Source organism: Heterocephalus glaber, unplaced genomic scaffold, assembly GCF_053883595.1.
Source record: "Heterocephalus glaber isolate CG9 unplaced genomic scaffold, H.glaber_assembly_v1.0 deba00001457, whole genome shotgun sequence".
Classification (NCBI taxonomy): Eukaryota; Metazoa; Chordata; class Mammalia; order Rodentia; family Bathyergidae; genus Heterocephalus; species Heterocephalus glaber.
The window spans coordinates 37,458,819-37,471,031 of NW_028258305.1; the positions used below are offsets into that span (position 1 = coordinate 37,458,819).

A 12,213-nucleotide genomic window follows, 5' to 3' on the forward strand; every position below is an offset into this window, starting at 1 on the left:
GATCCCTGGTACTGCAAAAAAAACAAAAACCCCAAATAGATCAAGAAATCAAATAGCAAGATAAAACTTCAAATGAAAAAGAACAAGCCCTACCATCTCTCCACATTTTGAGATTCTATAAACAAATACAAAACTATAAAATCTTTACAGTTTAAAACATAAAGTGTATATTACATTTCTTGTGTATTTTTTTTGTTTTGAAAATTAGTGAATGGGCAAAATAAAATGAAGTAGGGAGAAACAGAATGACCGAAACTTTAGAATTAGAATTTCACATATCCTGATTAAACCTAGAAGGAGGTAATCTTGTAAAATAATGACAAGAAATGTCTTCCACATAAAACTGGAGGAGAAAGTGAAGAAATCACAGTGACACAGAGTCAAGGATGGCAGGGGTTTCCTAGTGGTGCTGCTCATACCTCAAGCAACAGAAAGAAAAGAAGGCTCAGCAGATTAAGAAGACAAAACAATTTAATTATAGAGTCCTGAAAATGATACAGTTGTCCAACCTACTGATAAAAAGCCACACCTGAGGCCTACATTAGATGAGAAGACTGGATGACATTTTCTTTACCTTTGTTTCAGGAAAATGTTTCTCTTCTCTAACTGGGTCAGTGGGAGGGTCAATCTCAGTTGAAATATAGAGGATAAGCCATTTTGTTGGTACCTTAGTCCATCTGGGCTGCTCTAACAACTATCATAGATTGGTGGCTTATAAACAATTCAAATTTATTTCTCACAGTTGTGGAGCCTGCTAGTTTGAGATCCGGTCCCAGTCTGGTTCTGGTGAGGGCTCCCTTCCTGGCTGATACACTGTACTCTTTTCACTGTTCTTATTACATGGTAGAAAAGAGGAGGGCCTCTCTGGCACCTACCACATTCATGAGGGTTCTGCCTTCATTACCTAACTATGACCCAAAGGGCCTGCCTCCTAATACAGTTGCTTTGGGATTTAGGTTGTTAACATATAAATTTTGGGGGAAGCCTGCAAACATTCAGATCACAATGATCATGTTTTTCCAAAAATTTCATACAGAGTTTGTAGATACACTAAGATTTAAGTTATATGTTCCAATTCTTGATTGGCTGGCTACAGACACTTTTTACAAAGAAAAAGTGAACTCAGTTTCTAACGAATTCATTCTGCCAACAGTTAAATTAGCAACTTTTTCTGGACTATGACTTTGTCTAGAAGGACAAAGTATAATCAATCTGTTATTTTAATGAAGATTCAGTATAATATTCTTTTAGTAGCGCTAGGATTCTTTTAGCTGTTATGTTTTAAAATTTATAATTTCATTTTGCTTTAAGTAATTTAGATAAATGGAAATAGTACCCAATTTCATAGTTTTTAACTTAAATGATCTCAAAGACTTAGAGCAGACAGAAAGGTAAAGAGATGATGGACAGGCAGTAACACTGACATGCAATAACATACTATTAACAAATCCTGGATACAAAATAGATCACATCTCTATTAATTTTTTCTCATCCAACTTTCTCACAGAAAACGCAATTTGAGTATAAATGCAAAATATGCCTTAGTTTTCAAAGAACAAATATGGTCTACCAGGAAAAATTTAGCAGAGGTTTAAAATGTTACACTAAAATATTTAATTCTGTTATATAGCATGATAGGTCAAATCAGGACAACAGTGAAACAAAAGTCAGCATAAATAATCTTTTTTCCTAAAGGAGACTTAAATTAGCTCATTATTCAGTTTTACCTCACAAAATTGGATTTTCAAGTATTGGGAACAATTTTAGAAAATAGGTTTCATAAGATACATTTATGAGAATATTTACAGATAAAATTAATCACCAGTGAATGCTTTGTCATAAGTACTGAATATTGGTTTTTAAGGGCTTTTGGAACCCATGATCCCTAGGCCAGAATATACTGATATATTGGATTTGATTTTAAATTATGAAATCCTTCTAAGCCTTTATTCTCTAGCATTCAACACTGGTGGTGGGGAGTTCAAAAGCACTTTAACTCGATTAATTGGAAAAATGAACTATTTTCCAATTCAGATGTTTTTAAGGATGGCATTTTTCCCCTTCAAGTATAAATTGTTAAAGTACCAGTAGCAGCTTGGTCAATAACAAGTCCTATTGGACCTACTATAATAAGCAGATAGCTCTTTTATATTTCAGTGATACCCTGGTTGTTGAACTCAATTCATTCCAAATTCATGTTCCAATACCGAAAAGTTTAAGAAATGAACATATATTTCCCTTAATAACGGAAAACCAAATAATTGGTTCTGAGGCCCCAAAATTGCACATATAAATTCATTTTTTCCAGGACTTAAACAAATTTTGCAATGATTTCTCTCTTTAACTTTATCATGGTTCTCACAGTTTTTCTCTTAGCTTTTCTGCTGGTATCACTTATAATATTTTATGCAAAGAAAGCACAAACAAAAACAAACCAGAATGACGGATGTTTTAATGCACCAATACAATGCACTATCTGTTGTCCGGGCCAGTATGGTTCTTAGACTGAAGCATCACCCCTTTCTCTGCTGCAAGACGTGACACGTGACTCACTCTTAGCCCCTACAGGTTTTTTCAAGTCGGATTTTTGGTTGACTATCAAAGTTACAAACACTGAGATTTTTTTTTTTTTCTAATTTTGCTGTTCAAGTAATGGCAAGTTTGAGCTTGGAGCCCTTCAACAACTGAGGTATCACTGTACTTGTAATCAACGTAATAACTGAATATATTTACATAAATGTCACTAAAATGTATGCAACAGATTAAACAATTGTCCAAATTTTATTCAGTTTCTATGTTTAGGAACTCCTTTCTTCATAAATGAAATAATTATACATTTCAGTCCAATTCTCCAAACAATATAATTCATATTGAAGTGAGAAATTTAAATTAACAGGTCTTTATAATACATGAGTATAACTATTCAGATAGGAAAGAGAAAGAATGGCATCTTATCAATCAATAAATATTTTTAGTATTCCTTTCTACACCTGAGTTTTGGCTCATTTCTTTTATGCTCCCTCACTGTCTAAGGTGCATGCTGGAATGCGGGAGAGGGACTGGAGAGGGAACAAGAGGAGACAGCATCCATTCATCTGTATTTATGATGTGTTCAGTGGGTGCTAAGCTCTGTGGCAGGAGCTTGGATGACCAAAGATAAAAACTGTAATTAACAGTCTGGTGGCAGAGAGAGGCATGTAAACAAATTACTATACTGTGTGATAAGGACAATAATGTAACACTACATAAGATACAGAGGCATTCGAAGGAAGAAATGGATAACTCTATGGCAGAGGGGGTGAGGCAGAATACCTTCTCAGAGGAGCAGCAGCTGGGTCTGATTTTCAAGCTATATAGGTAATTCAGCTTTGGACTGGTTGGCTAGGCAAGTCAAAGAAAGTTGAAATAGCATAGTGCATTATTTAACTGTTTGCATGCCTGTCTTCCATAGCAGCCTGCGGCCTCTATGCTATTAGGTGAGGCCAGGCTATGCTTCATTAACTTTTGTATTTTCAGGGACTGATTACAGCAGGTGCTTGGCAAAACTTCTTATAAGATCATTTCTTCTATCAGCCACTGTAAAATTCCAAATATAGCACATGAATATAAATGCTGTTTTTAACATCTGTAGATAATGATAATCTAAATTTTAAAAGTAAAGAAGTATATTATTTTATTTATACAATGTCGTAAAATATTCCCACAGCCCTCTTTCATCTGTTAATCTTAAAGGGTGCAACATAAAGATTCTGTTTCTTATGGTCAACACTAAAGTCAAAGTGCAGCTGCTGGAAACTGTCCTGAAAAGGACAGTAACAATTATGACGTGTTTAGTAATGATTATGATGCAAATGAGGTAGGAGCTAAGCCCCTCACACAGATGTCTTTCGTTCCTGACATCAATGTGGAAGGCAGGTGTCCTGTTTTACAGATAGAATAGTTCAGCAAGTTGGTCATCACATTCTAGGTTGGAAAGTAACTCAATACTCCCCCCATTGCTGTAATATTTACATTTCCAAATTTAGCTATGTGAGCTGTTTTTACAATGCCCCAAACTGTGAAAGTAGCACTCATTTACCTGCTGATTGACAAATACCAAACAAATTACCTACCTGTTAATCTGATTTCACTTCTAAATTGGATTTAAAAAAAAAGGAAAAATTTTAGAACATTAAACTCATCATAGCAGCTGGGTCTCATTTGTGATACCCAGACAAGTAATAGAAGGTATGTTAGCTGTGGTTGGGCACTTCTTGCTAGTTTACTAGGATTTATTGTTTTTCTTATTGCGATATGATACTTAGCACCTGTGAGCCTTGTTTTGAGTAAAATTAAACCAACTTGCCCCTTTTGCAAGCATGCTCAAATATTTGAATTTTCTAGGTATATTCAATATATTTCCATGTCACTACCATGCTGCTAATTTATTCCTGAAACTTGAGTTTCAAACAGTGAAACATAAGATGATCTGTTTTAATGTCTTTTCCATTCTAAAGAAATCTACTTACTTGTTCCCCTCCTTCATGTAAAAGCCATGCCTCACCACCCCCAGAATATATATTAGGGCCACTTTTACACAAGAATGAGGAATAAATAGCTTTACTGGCTATTGATTTGGCAAATCAAATCTTTCAAGTTTTTCTAATTCATTCATCACTTCTTTTTAGAAATCAAAGGATTTCCCTGCCACCCATAAAGTTGCTTCCGCTAAAGAATAATGAAGCAAGTATCTTTTTTCCTATCCCAAAAGAAATCTATCAGAAGCACTAGGTAAAAGTATTTTAAAATCAGTGACAAAAGTTTGAAGTAAATAGCTAGCAAAAAATATTTTAAGTGATGTTTCAAGTCACTTTTTTTCCATTCACAAATGTTCTAGAATCTCTAGAATTTTATTTGGATGAAGGCCTATGCAAAAGGGTCCAGAATTCTTGTACATACAGCAGGCTCCAAAAATCTTTTCTAGACAAAGAGCAAGAGTAGAATGGTTATGTAAATAAAATCAAATGTGCCTGAAAGGCAATGATGGCAGATGTCCTTGGACTTTCCTGCTCATGAGAAGTCATAATTGTCTCTTTTAAAAGAATTCCATAAAATAAAACTTCAAATGTCATATACAAAACAAAAACAGTTTGAGTCACCTCAAATATGGGGTTTTATTATAAGGGACTCTTCAAACACTGGGTAAATGGCAAGAAATAATCTTGGCCTGTTACTAAGTATCTATCGAAGACATCAAATGGGACGCAAAAGCTGGTAAGATCAACAGAAGACCTAAAGGGAACCGCAGAATTCCTGGGTAAAAGTTCACTCATCATAGTTGGGTACTTCAATATGCTTTGAACAGCAAATAAAATAGACAATTACATCAAACCAATCTGTGTATACACGTGTTTTGCTTTGTTTACTTAAAAAAGATACCAAATGTACTACATAAATTCAAGTCACTCCAATAATACTAATATTTAGAGAAGAGAGAGCTCACTAGTTTTACAATTTAGGAATTAGACGAACAGAAGATACGTTCTAAATCAGCTGTCCGTCTGACTGAAATCTTCAGTAGTCAAGTTTTCCTCCAGATGACGGCCAAGGTATACTGTCCCTTTCTTTTCCTTTTTACCCTCAACGTGGCACCCTCTGGCTCAGGAAAACACATACTCTAGTAGTCACCTGGTCCTCAGTCTTCGAAGTGAAAATAAAGAAAACTAAGGGCAGCAGCCAGCTCTGTTGCAGAGTGCTCTAACACTGCACTGCAGAACTACTGTGATTGTGCTACACACCCCAGCCTCAGAGGTGACATCTTCTCAGTAAAAGTAAATGTGGAACAATATATCAATTGAAAGACATTATATAATATTTTAAAAAGTGTTTCTGAAGCCCACTGTCACAAAAGAGGTATGGCAGTAGGAAGTCCCGAGTGACTCTGAGATTTAATGCCTGATGAACTGGAAAGCAGGCCCATTTGCTAAAGGATTAGTCTGCCAAATAACTAATTTGCAAAATTTACAAAATGTATTGTTTACTGAAACCTTGTCTAACAATCAAGTTTGTAGCAATTCATAATGGGAAAAAAAAAGTTTTGTTTTAAGTAATTGCTGAAGATTTCTGCAATTTTTTTCATGAGCTTTAGTGGGTCTTTAATTTGATACAGCTGAACAAAACTAGGTAGCAAGAAGAGGTGTCTTAAGGATAAAATGAGAAACTGAGGCCTCAAAATCTTGGCATTCTGCCTCTTGACAAATTTAGTAATATCTGCAATATAAATTTTCATACACTTTCCTGCCCTCTCCCCACTCCTATTTATGTGGATGAATGACAAGGCATTGGGGAAGAGGCCTCTGAAGATGTTTGAGGGGCCCAGCCCCAGGAGCAGAAATGGTATTGAAAATTTTAAAAAGGAGAGCAAGGTGTTTCCCCCCAAGGATTAGGTGGTGGGGGCTCTAATTAAAAGCTGAGGAGCGCTTCCCAGGGAGGGGCTCAAGGGCATTAGTTCCCGGGGGAGGGGGAGACCTGGAAACACAGAGCACAGGAAGGAAGCCATGCCCTAAGGCCTCTACCAGCTTGTTTGCATGGGATGAAGAGAGACTTCTACTGGAAGGCCAGAATCTATGAGACAGCTATACTTGCAAATTATTGGTGGACGCTTGGAGAAAGGTACTGAGGCTGAGAAGCTAGGCTGAAGGAGCCACCAAGACAGGATATTTTGGTATTATTATGATTTCATCTCTATCTTCAGGGCAGGAAGACTCAAGGACATCTGGAATGGTTAAAACAACTTAAAACTGGTCAGTTTTCTAATAATAATTGATCTTGGATAAAAATTCAAGGGCTCCACTTCTAACAGACCCCAACTATTTTTATCCAAAGGGAGGGCTATGTTTAAAAAATAGTTTATCACAAACAACTGAATGTTTCATATAGCGATATCATTAGGGAAGGGAGGAAATGAAGAACAATGTAATGATGAACAATTTCAGTTTTGCTTAACTCTTCCACCATTTATTTCCCTTTTTTCTTTTTTTTTGGTACCGGGGATCAAACTCGGGACCTTGCGCTTGCAGGGCAGGCGGCGGCACCACTGAGCTAAATCCCGGCCCCATTTCCCTTTTTTCTTATATTACCTTGTCATCTTATCTGCTTGGAAAAAAACCATTAGACAATAAGCTTATTTTTATAAATATATAATAACCTTATGATATTACAAGACTTCTCAGACTTCAGAAGCTCACAAGATTAACTTAATACATCAATGTCTGTATCTTTAGATCTTGGGATTTTAAATGCAGCACAGCTAATTTCTATTTCAAGTTTCCCTAGAGTGCTTTTCTATTTCTGAGAAATTTTACAATAACAACAAAGTTACTAAAAATAATCTCTTTGAAATTACAGTAACCACATGTGAAAGATGTTGTATTCTGTAGCCTCAACATCATTTTAAAAAAAGGCATTATTCTCTTTAAATAACCACAAATTGCCTAGAAGTTCTATAAACAAAGAGAACCAAAAATCCCTGCTATCTCAGAAAATCATCAAGTCTTACAATACGGCTTAGAAGCCTTCCGTTCTCTTTATCAACTCTCCCCAGGCAAGTACAAGGGCAGAGAATGTGACTAGGCTGAGGCAGTGCCCATGTGGGTCAGGTGCCGGTGCGGGGGTAGGGAGGCACAAGGTCTGGAGTTTATAGCAAGGCAGACACTGGACAGACTGTTCAGGCTTAGAGTCTAAAACATGGAAGACTGATCACAGGGGGCTGCAGAGTTATTAGAGGATACAGATACAATGACAGAGTTGACGGTCCTTCCAAGAAGCTTGTGTCTGAAGAGAAGAAAGAGGTACAGTGGAAGCTGGAGTACGGGTAGGTGGGATATGGGGTTAAAAAAATGTCATGTATTTGTACAGTTTTTGGTCTTTTCAAAGACTTTAGACATTTGAATATTAAGTATGGTAAGGGACCATTCTCAAGTTAAGAGTGTAAAGATACATTAATGACACATGTGCAGGAGAGGGAGTGTTGAAGGCCAGCAAGGGAGACTTAAATTGCTACTGTGGAGAATGGGAAAGTTGACAAGGGAAGCAGGAAAATCATCAACCAGCAATAATGGTCCAGTTGAAATGGGCAATTGTACTGGTCTGAATGGTAACACCTCAAAATTCATGTCCACTGCAACCTCAGAACATGAATTTATTTGGAAATAGGGCGTTTGTAGACATAATAATTAAGTAATGATGAGGTGGGCCCTAGAACCAGTGTGAGTAGTAACCTTATTCAAAGAGGAGACACAGGGCAGAAGACCAGATGTAGATGGAGGGAGAGACTTGAGTCCTGCTCTCACAAGCCAAGGAGTGCCGAAGGTTGCTAGCAACCAGAACTGAAGTTAGAAGCAGCAAAAAAGAATTCCTCCTCAATGCCTCCAGGGGGAGCACAGCCCTGTGGATCCCTTGATTCTGGCATTTAGCTTCCAGATTGTGACAGAGTAAATTTTTGTTGCTTTGAGCAAACAGTTTGTAGTAATTTGTTATAGCAGTTCTGGAAAACCAACACAGCAACCAAGAACTGACTTTGGCAGTAACCAGCATAGCTGAGAGACCCCTGCAGAGCTTAAAGAAGTGCAGGTGGAAAGAAGGCAGGAAGCTGGCAAGGCCCAGGACTGCTCCTCTGGCAGGAGTGTGCTAGTCGAGGGAAAGAGGGCTAAGGTGTTGAGGATACTGGTGAGAGTTTGGTTCAATCAGCTAACCATAGGATACAGGTGGAATGATAGAAAAATATGAATGCAGGATCATGGCTATGCGGTAGGAAAATATACAAGGGCATTAAGGGAAGAGAGATCTTAATGAGAACAGCCGTAAGGAAAATAACAGTGACAGGAGTATAAAACATTGGCCAGAGTGTGAGATATTTCAACTCAGTGTTTAACAGAGCAGTTCCAAAAGGCATGGAAGACCCAAAGCATGAAGTGGTATGGGTAATGAGGAGATCAAGAAACTAGGCTGGAAGAGGATGGACAGGTCAGGGGTGGAACGGAAGACAGCCAGCTGCTGAGTCTTCCTTCTCCAGTGAAGTGAAGTCAAATTGGAGGCAGAGGATGTGGTGAAGGGTTGACCAGTGTCTAACAGGAGTAAAGGCTGCTGTATTCGGATGGCAAATGGCTAAAAGAGAAATATCAGGGCTTTTTCTTTCTTAAACTCCAAGATGGTAAATCCTAGGGGAGTTAAGGTAGTGAAGCTTTCACTTGTGAGTGGACAGGGAAGCAGCAGGGTCAGGAGACGGTTATGTTTTAATAACGACAATAAGGCAGACAGGATGATGGTCAACACAGAGGGAGCTGTCTGAAAAATGCTCATCGACCTGATGATTAAGATTATTTACCTCATATTTACCCTGCAGACTTTGTCACTTGGCTAATACAAAATCACTCTATCTCAAACTTTACCCTTATTCATGCCCCTTAAAATAGCCTAGGTTTTTGAAATATAATAATGGCTTCTTTTTAGGACAGCAATGGTTCTTATGAGTTTTATCATTACAGAGGTCTCATACTCCTAAGATGATAAAAGCTGGGCTAATTATCATCATAGAAAGTTCCCTTCCTAAGATGCATCAGCAACTGTAACCAAATTCTTAGAAAACACACTCTCCGATTATACACAGCTAATGAGCTAGAAAGAATTATAGCAAGCAAGCCGGAGAACCTTCCACAGCATGACTATCTGCCATCAAGCTATGTATACCATACAATGTGGCACAATCTTTAACCTTATTTAAGACTGTGGCAGCTCTATCTGCCACATCTACATATCATTTGTTACGTGGATTAAAGTCCCCATGAAGCCCTTCTTGATATTAAAGTCATTCCAAATGTCAATCAGCCGGCAAGAAAAACTACAATCTCAGAGCTGTTCTGGCTCTATGTACCGAACACGAGAAAAACAGGAATCATGAGCAAGGTAGCAAACAGGCTCACCATGTGGCAAAGAGGAGCTCACGCACACTACTACAACACAAACCGATTCTCAGGAGAACTGCTGCACAGATTCATTAGAAAGACAGATTATTTCTAGCTGACAAGTTCAGAGAAAACTTCATTGAAGAGATGGCCTTTCTTCTCTCATCTTCTTGCTCATTTGAAATATTCCTACTAGATAATGTCGGCAAAAACCCCCAAACCAACACAAAGCGAAAATCCCGAGTGACTATTCGGACAGAAGTTGTATGTAGCCAGCCCAACCCTTAGAAGCCTAGAAAATCCCAGTGGGTTGAAACTTCAGTTTTGTCAGAAACTATCACAAAATGATGGCAACATTTCTGGCCTGTCAACACTGCTTTTCCTCTTTTCTCCACATTTCATCAACTTCACATGCTAATATACTGGCCTGTCTGGAAAATTTCAGCAGACAGACCCAAAGTTGAGAATTTTACCTGCTCTGATCTCCATTCCCAAGGTCAGAGTATAGGTTTTAGCAATATAGGTATTTTGCCAGATACCAAAGTGGGGATTGAACTGGGAAGTGCATGGAGCAGTATTACTGAGAGGGAATAAAAGGGTTCTGCTACATGCTCTTCAGGCTTGTGATAAGGACAGTGGTGGCCAGAGGGTAGCACAACCATGGTGAGGGTAGCACTGTAGAAGGATATTTTTGGATGATGTGTCAATGAAATAGGAAGCCAAAGATCCTGGAGTTCAGAGAGATGGAAATTTGATTTATAGCTACTAGCTGTATTCCCATATCCAAAATGGCAAAAGGAGCATTAAAATTGTCTGAGAAACTTTTAGTTTAACTCCTCAAATGAAAGTGGAAAGTTACAGAAATAAACTCTGTAAATGCAAATTAAGATCTAAATATTGGATTTTATTTTGACAATAAACCAAAACATCCTTTTAATGAATACCCAATCAAAAGCTAGTTGTATCTGTTGGCTAATTCAGCATACCTTAAATTTGTGTGCACCAAAACTCTTGGTAAAAATATCAAGGGCTGAGTATAAAGTAAAATGAACTGGTTCACAGGGGAGAAAAATGGTGAGCACAATACAAAGATCTGAATTATTAAAAATTCTGAAGTCATAAAAGAGGATGATGACCTTTATAAGAGAACAGCAATCTGTCTCAATTTATGGAAATGTTATGAGCTACTTGCCAATGGACATAAAGCTGCATAAAGTTAAGAATTTTCAGGCATGCTCCATCATACTTTGTGACATCCAGCATTCCTATTTTCTGTAATTGCTGCCTCTTTGATGTTTTCATCCTGAGTTTTCTTCTCTTAGCCAAACCTTGTAAGGCTAAGAGCGGAAGATGCTGAAGTAGGTACACAAAGTTCCTTTAACAAAGCACAGTGAGTCACTGAGTAAGAAACAAGCTAAAAAAAATTTGTAAAGGAAGTTGGATAGGAAGAAACTTTAAAAAGTAACCTTTGGGTAAATTATGGCATTAGTTTACTAATATTACAAAAGCTAAGGTAAAAGTTCCATAATAAGCAAACACACAACAGACTGTGCTGGGAGTGGGCGCTAAATGGTTACAATCATTTAAATAAACTAATATTAAATATTTTGGAGCCATCACGTTAGGCTAATCACCTACAAGTGTATTTCCCTCTATTGTGAAAAGCAAGTTATATATCTGTATCGTCCTGGTTACTTTCTTGTTGCTGAGACAAACTAAACAACAGAGTTACAGGAGGGTTTATTTTACCTCACGGTTTGTAGAAGTTTCAGTCTACAGTTGGCCGGGTGTATGGCAGGGTGGCATGGCAGAGGGGCACTGCAGAGGTGAAACAGTCCGTGGCAGAGCAGGCAGGAGGGAACGAGCCTACCTTCCATCTTTCCCTTTATATTCCACCAGGCTATCAGCCAACTGCTTGGACTTTCCATTATTCACACCCAGAACTCTGCTAAACCAATCAGTAAACTAATGTAGATTTCACACCCCTTAAACCATCCAGGTACGAGCTATAACATGCATAAAATAATATTCTCCAAGATTCTGACAAACATTACTTTCCTATAAATGTCTACTGCTCACTTATAAAACTTGGTTGTACACTGTGGTGGATTTTTTTATATTTTTATTTTTCCTAGTATGTGTTCTCAGTATCTAATGATTACATTCCTCATGGGAAGTTGGTACATATACATAACACATCTCAGGTTTTCCTTCATCCTCTTCCCCTCCCTTCACTCCACCTTTTTCCCCCACCACCACTCCCATTTGCAAA

At 37.8% G+C, this 12,213-nt stretch overlaps 1 protein-coding gene and 1 long non-coding RNA gene across 9 annotated transcripts in view; one reads left to right on the forward strand and one right to left on the reverse strand.

Moving 5' to 3' along the window:
- Window positions 1-12,213, forward strand: part of LOC110347935 (uncharacterized) — a 107,053-nt gene that overhangs the window by 45,537 nt on the left and 49,303 nt on the right. Inside the window, exon 1 of one of the 2 annotated variants that reach the window (XR_015453208.1) lies at window positions 7,115-7,852. The exons of the other annotated variant lie outside the window; for it this stretch is intronic. This is a non-coding gene — a long non-coding RNA (uncharacterized LOC110347935). Of the gene's footprint in view, window positions 1-7,114; window positions 7,853-12,213 lie in introns of those variants that run through there. 2 annotated transcript variants of the gene reach the window in all.
- Window positions 1-12,213, reverse strand: part of Lclat1 (lysocardiolipin acyltransferase 1) — a 103,117-nt gene that overhangs the window by 41,436 nt on the left and 49,468 nt on the right. The window lies entirely within an intron of this gene.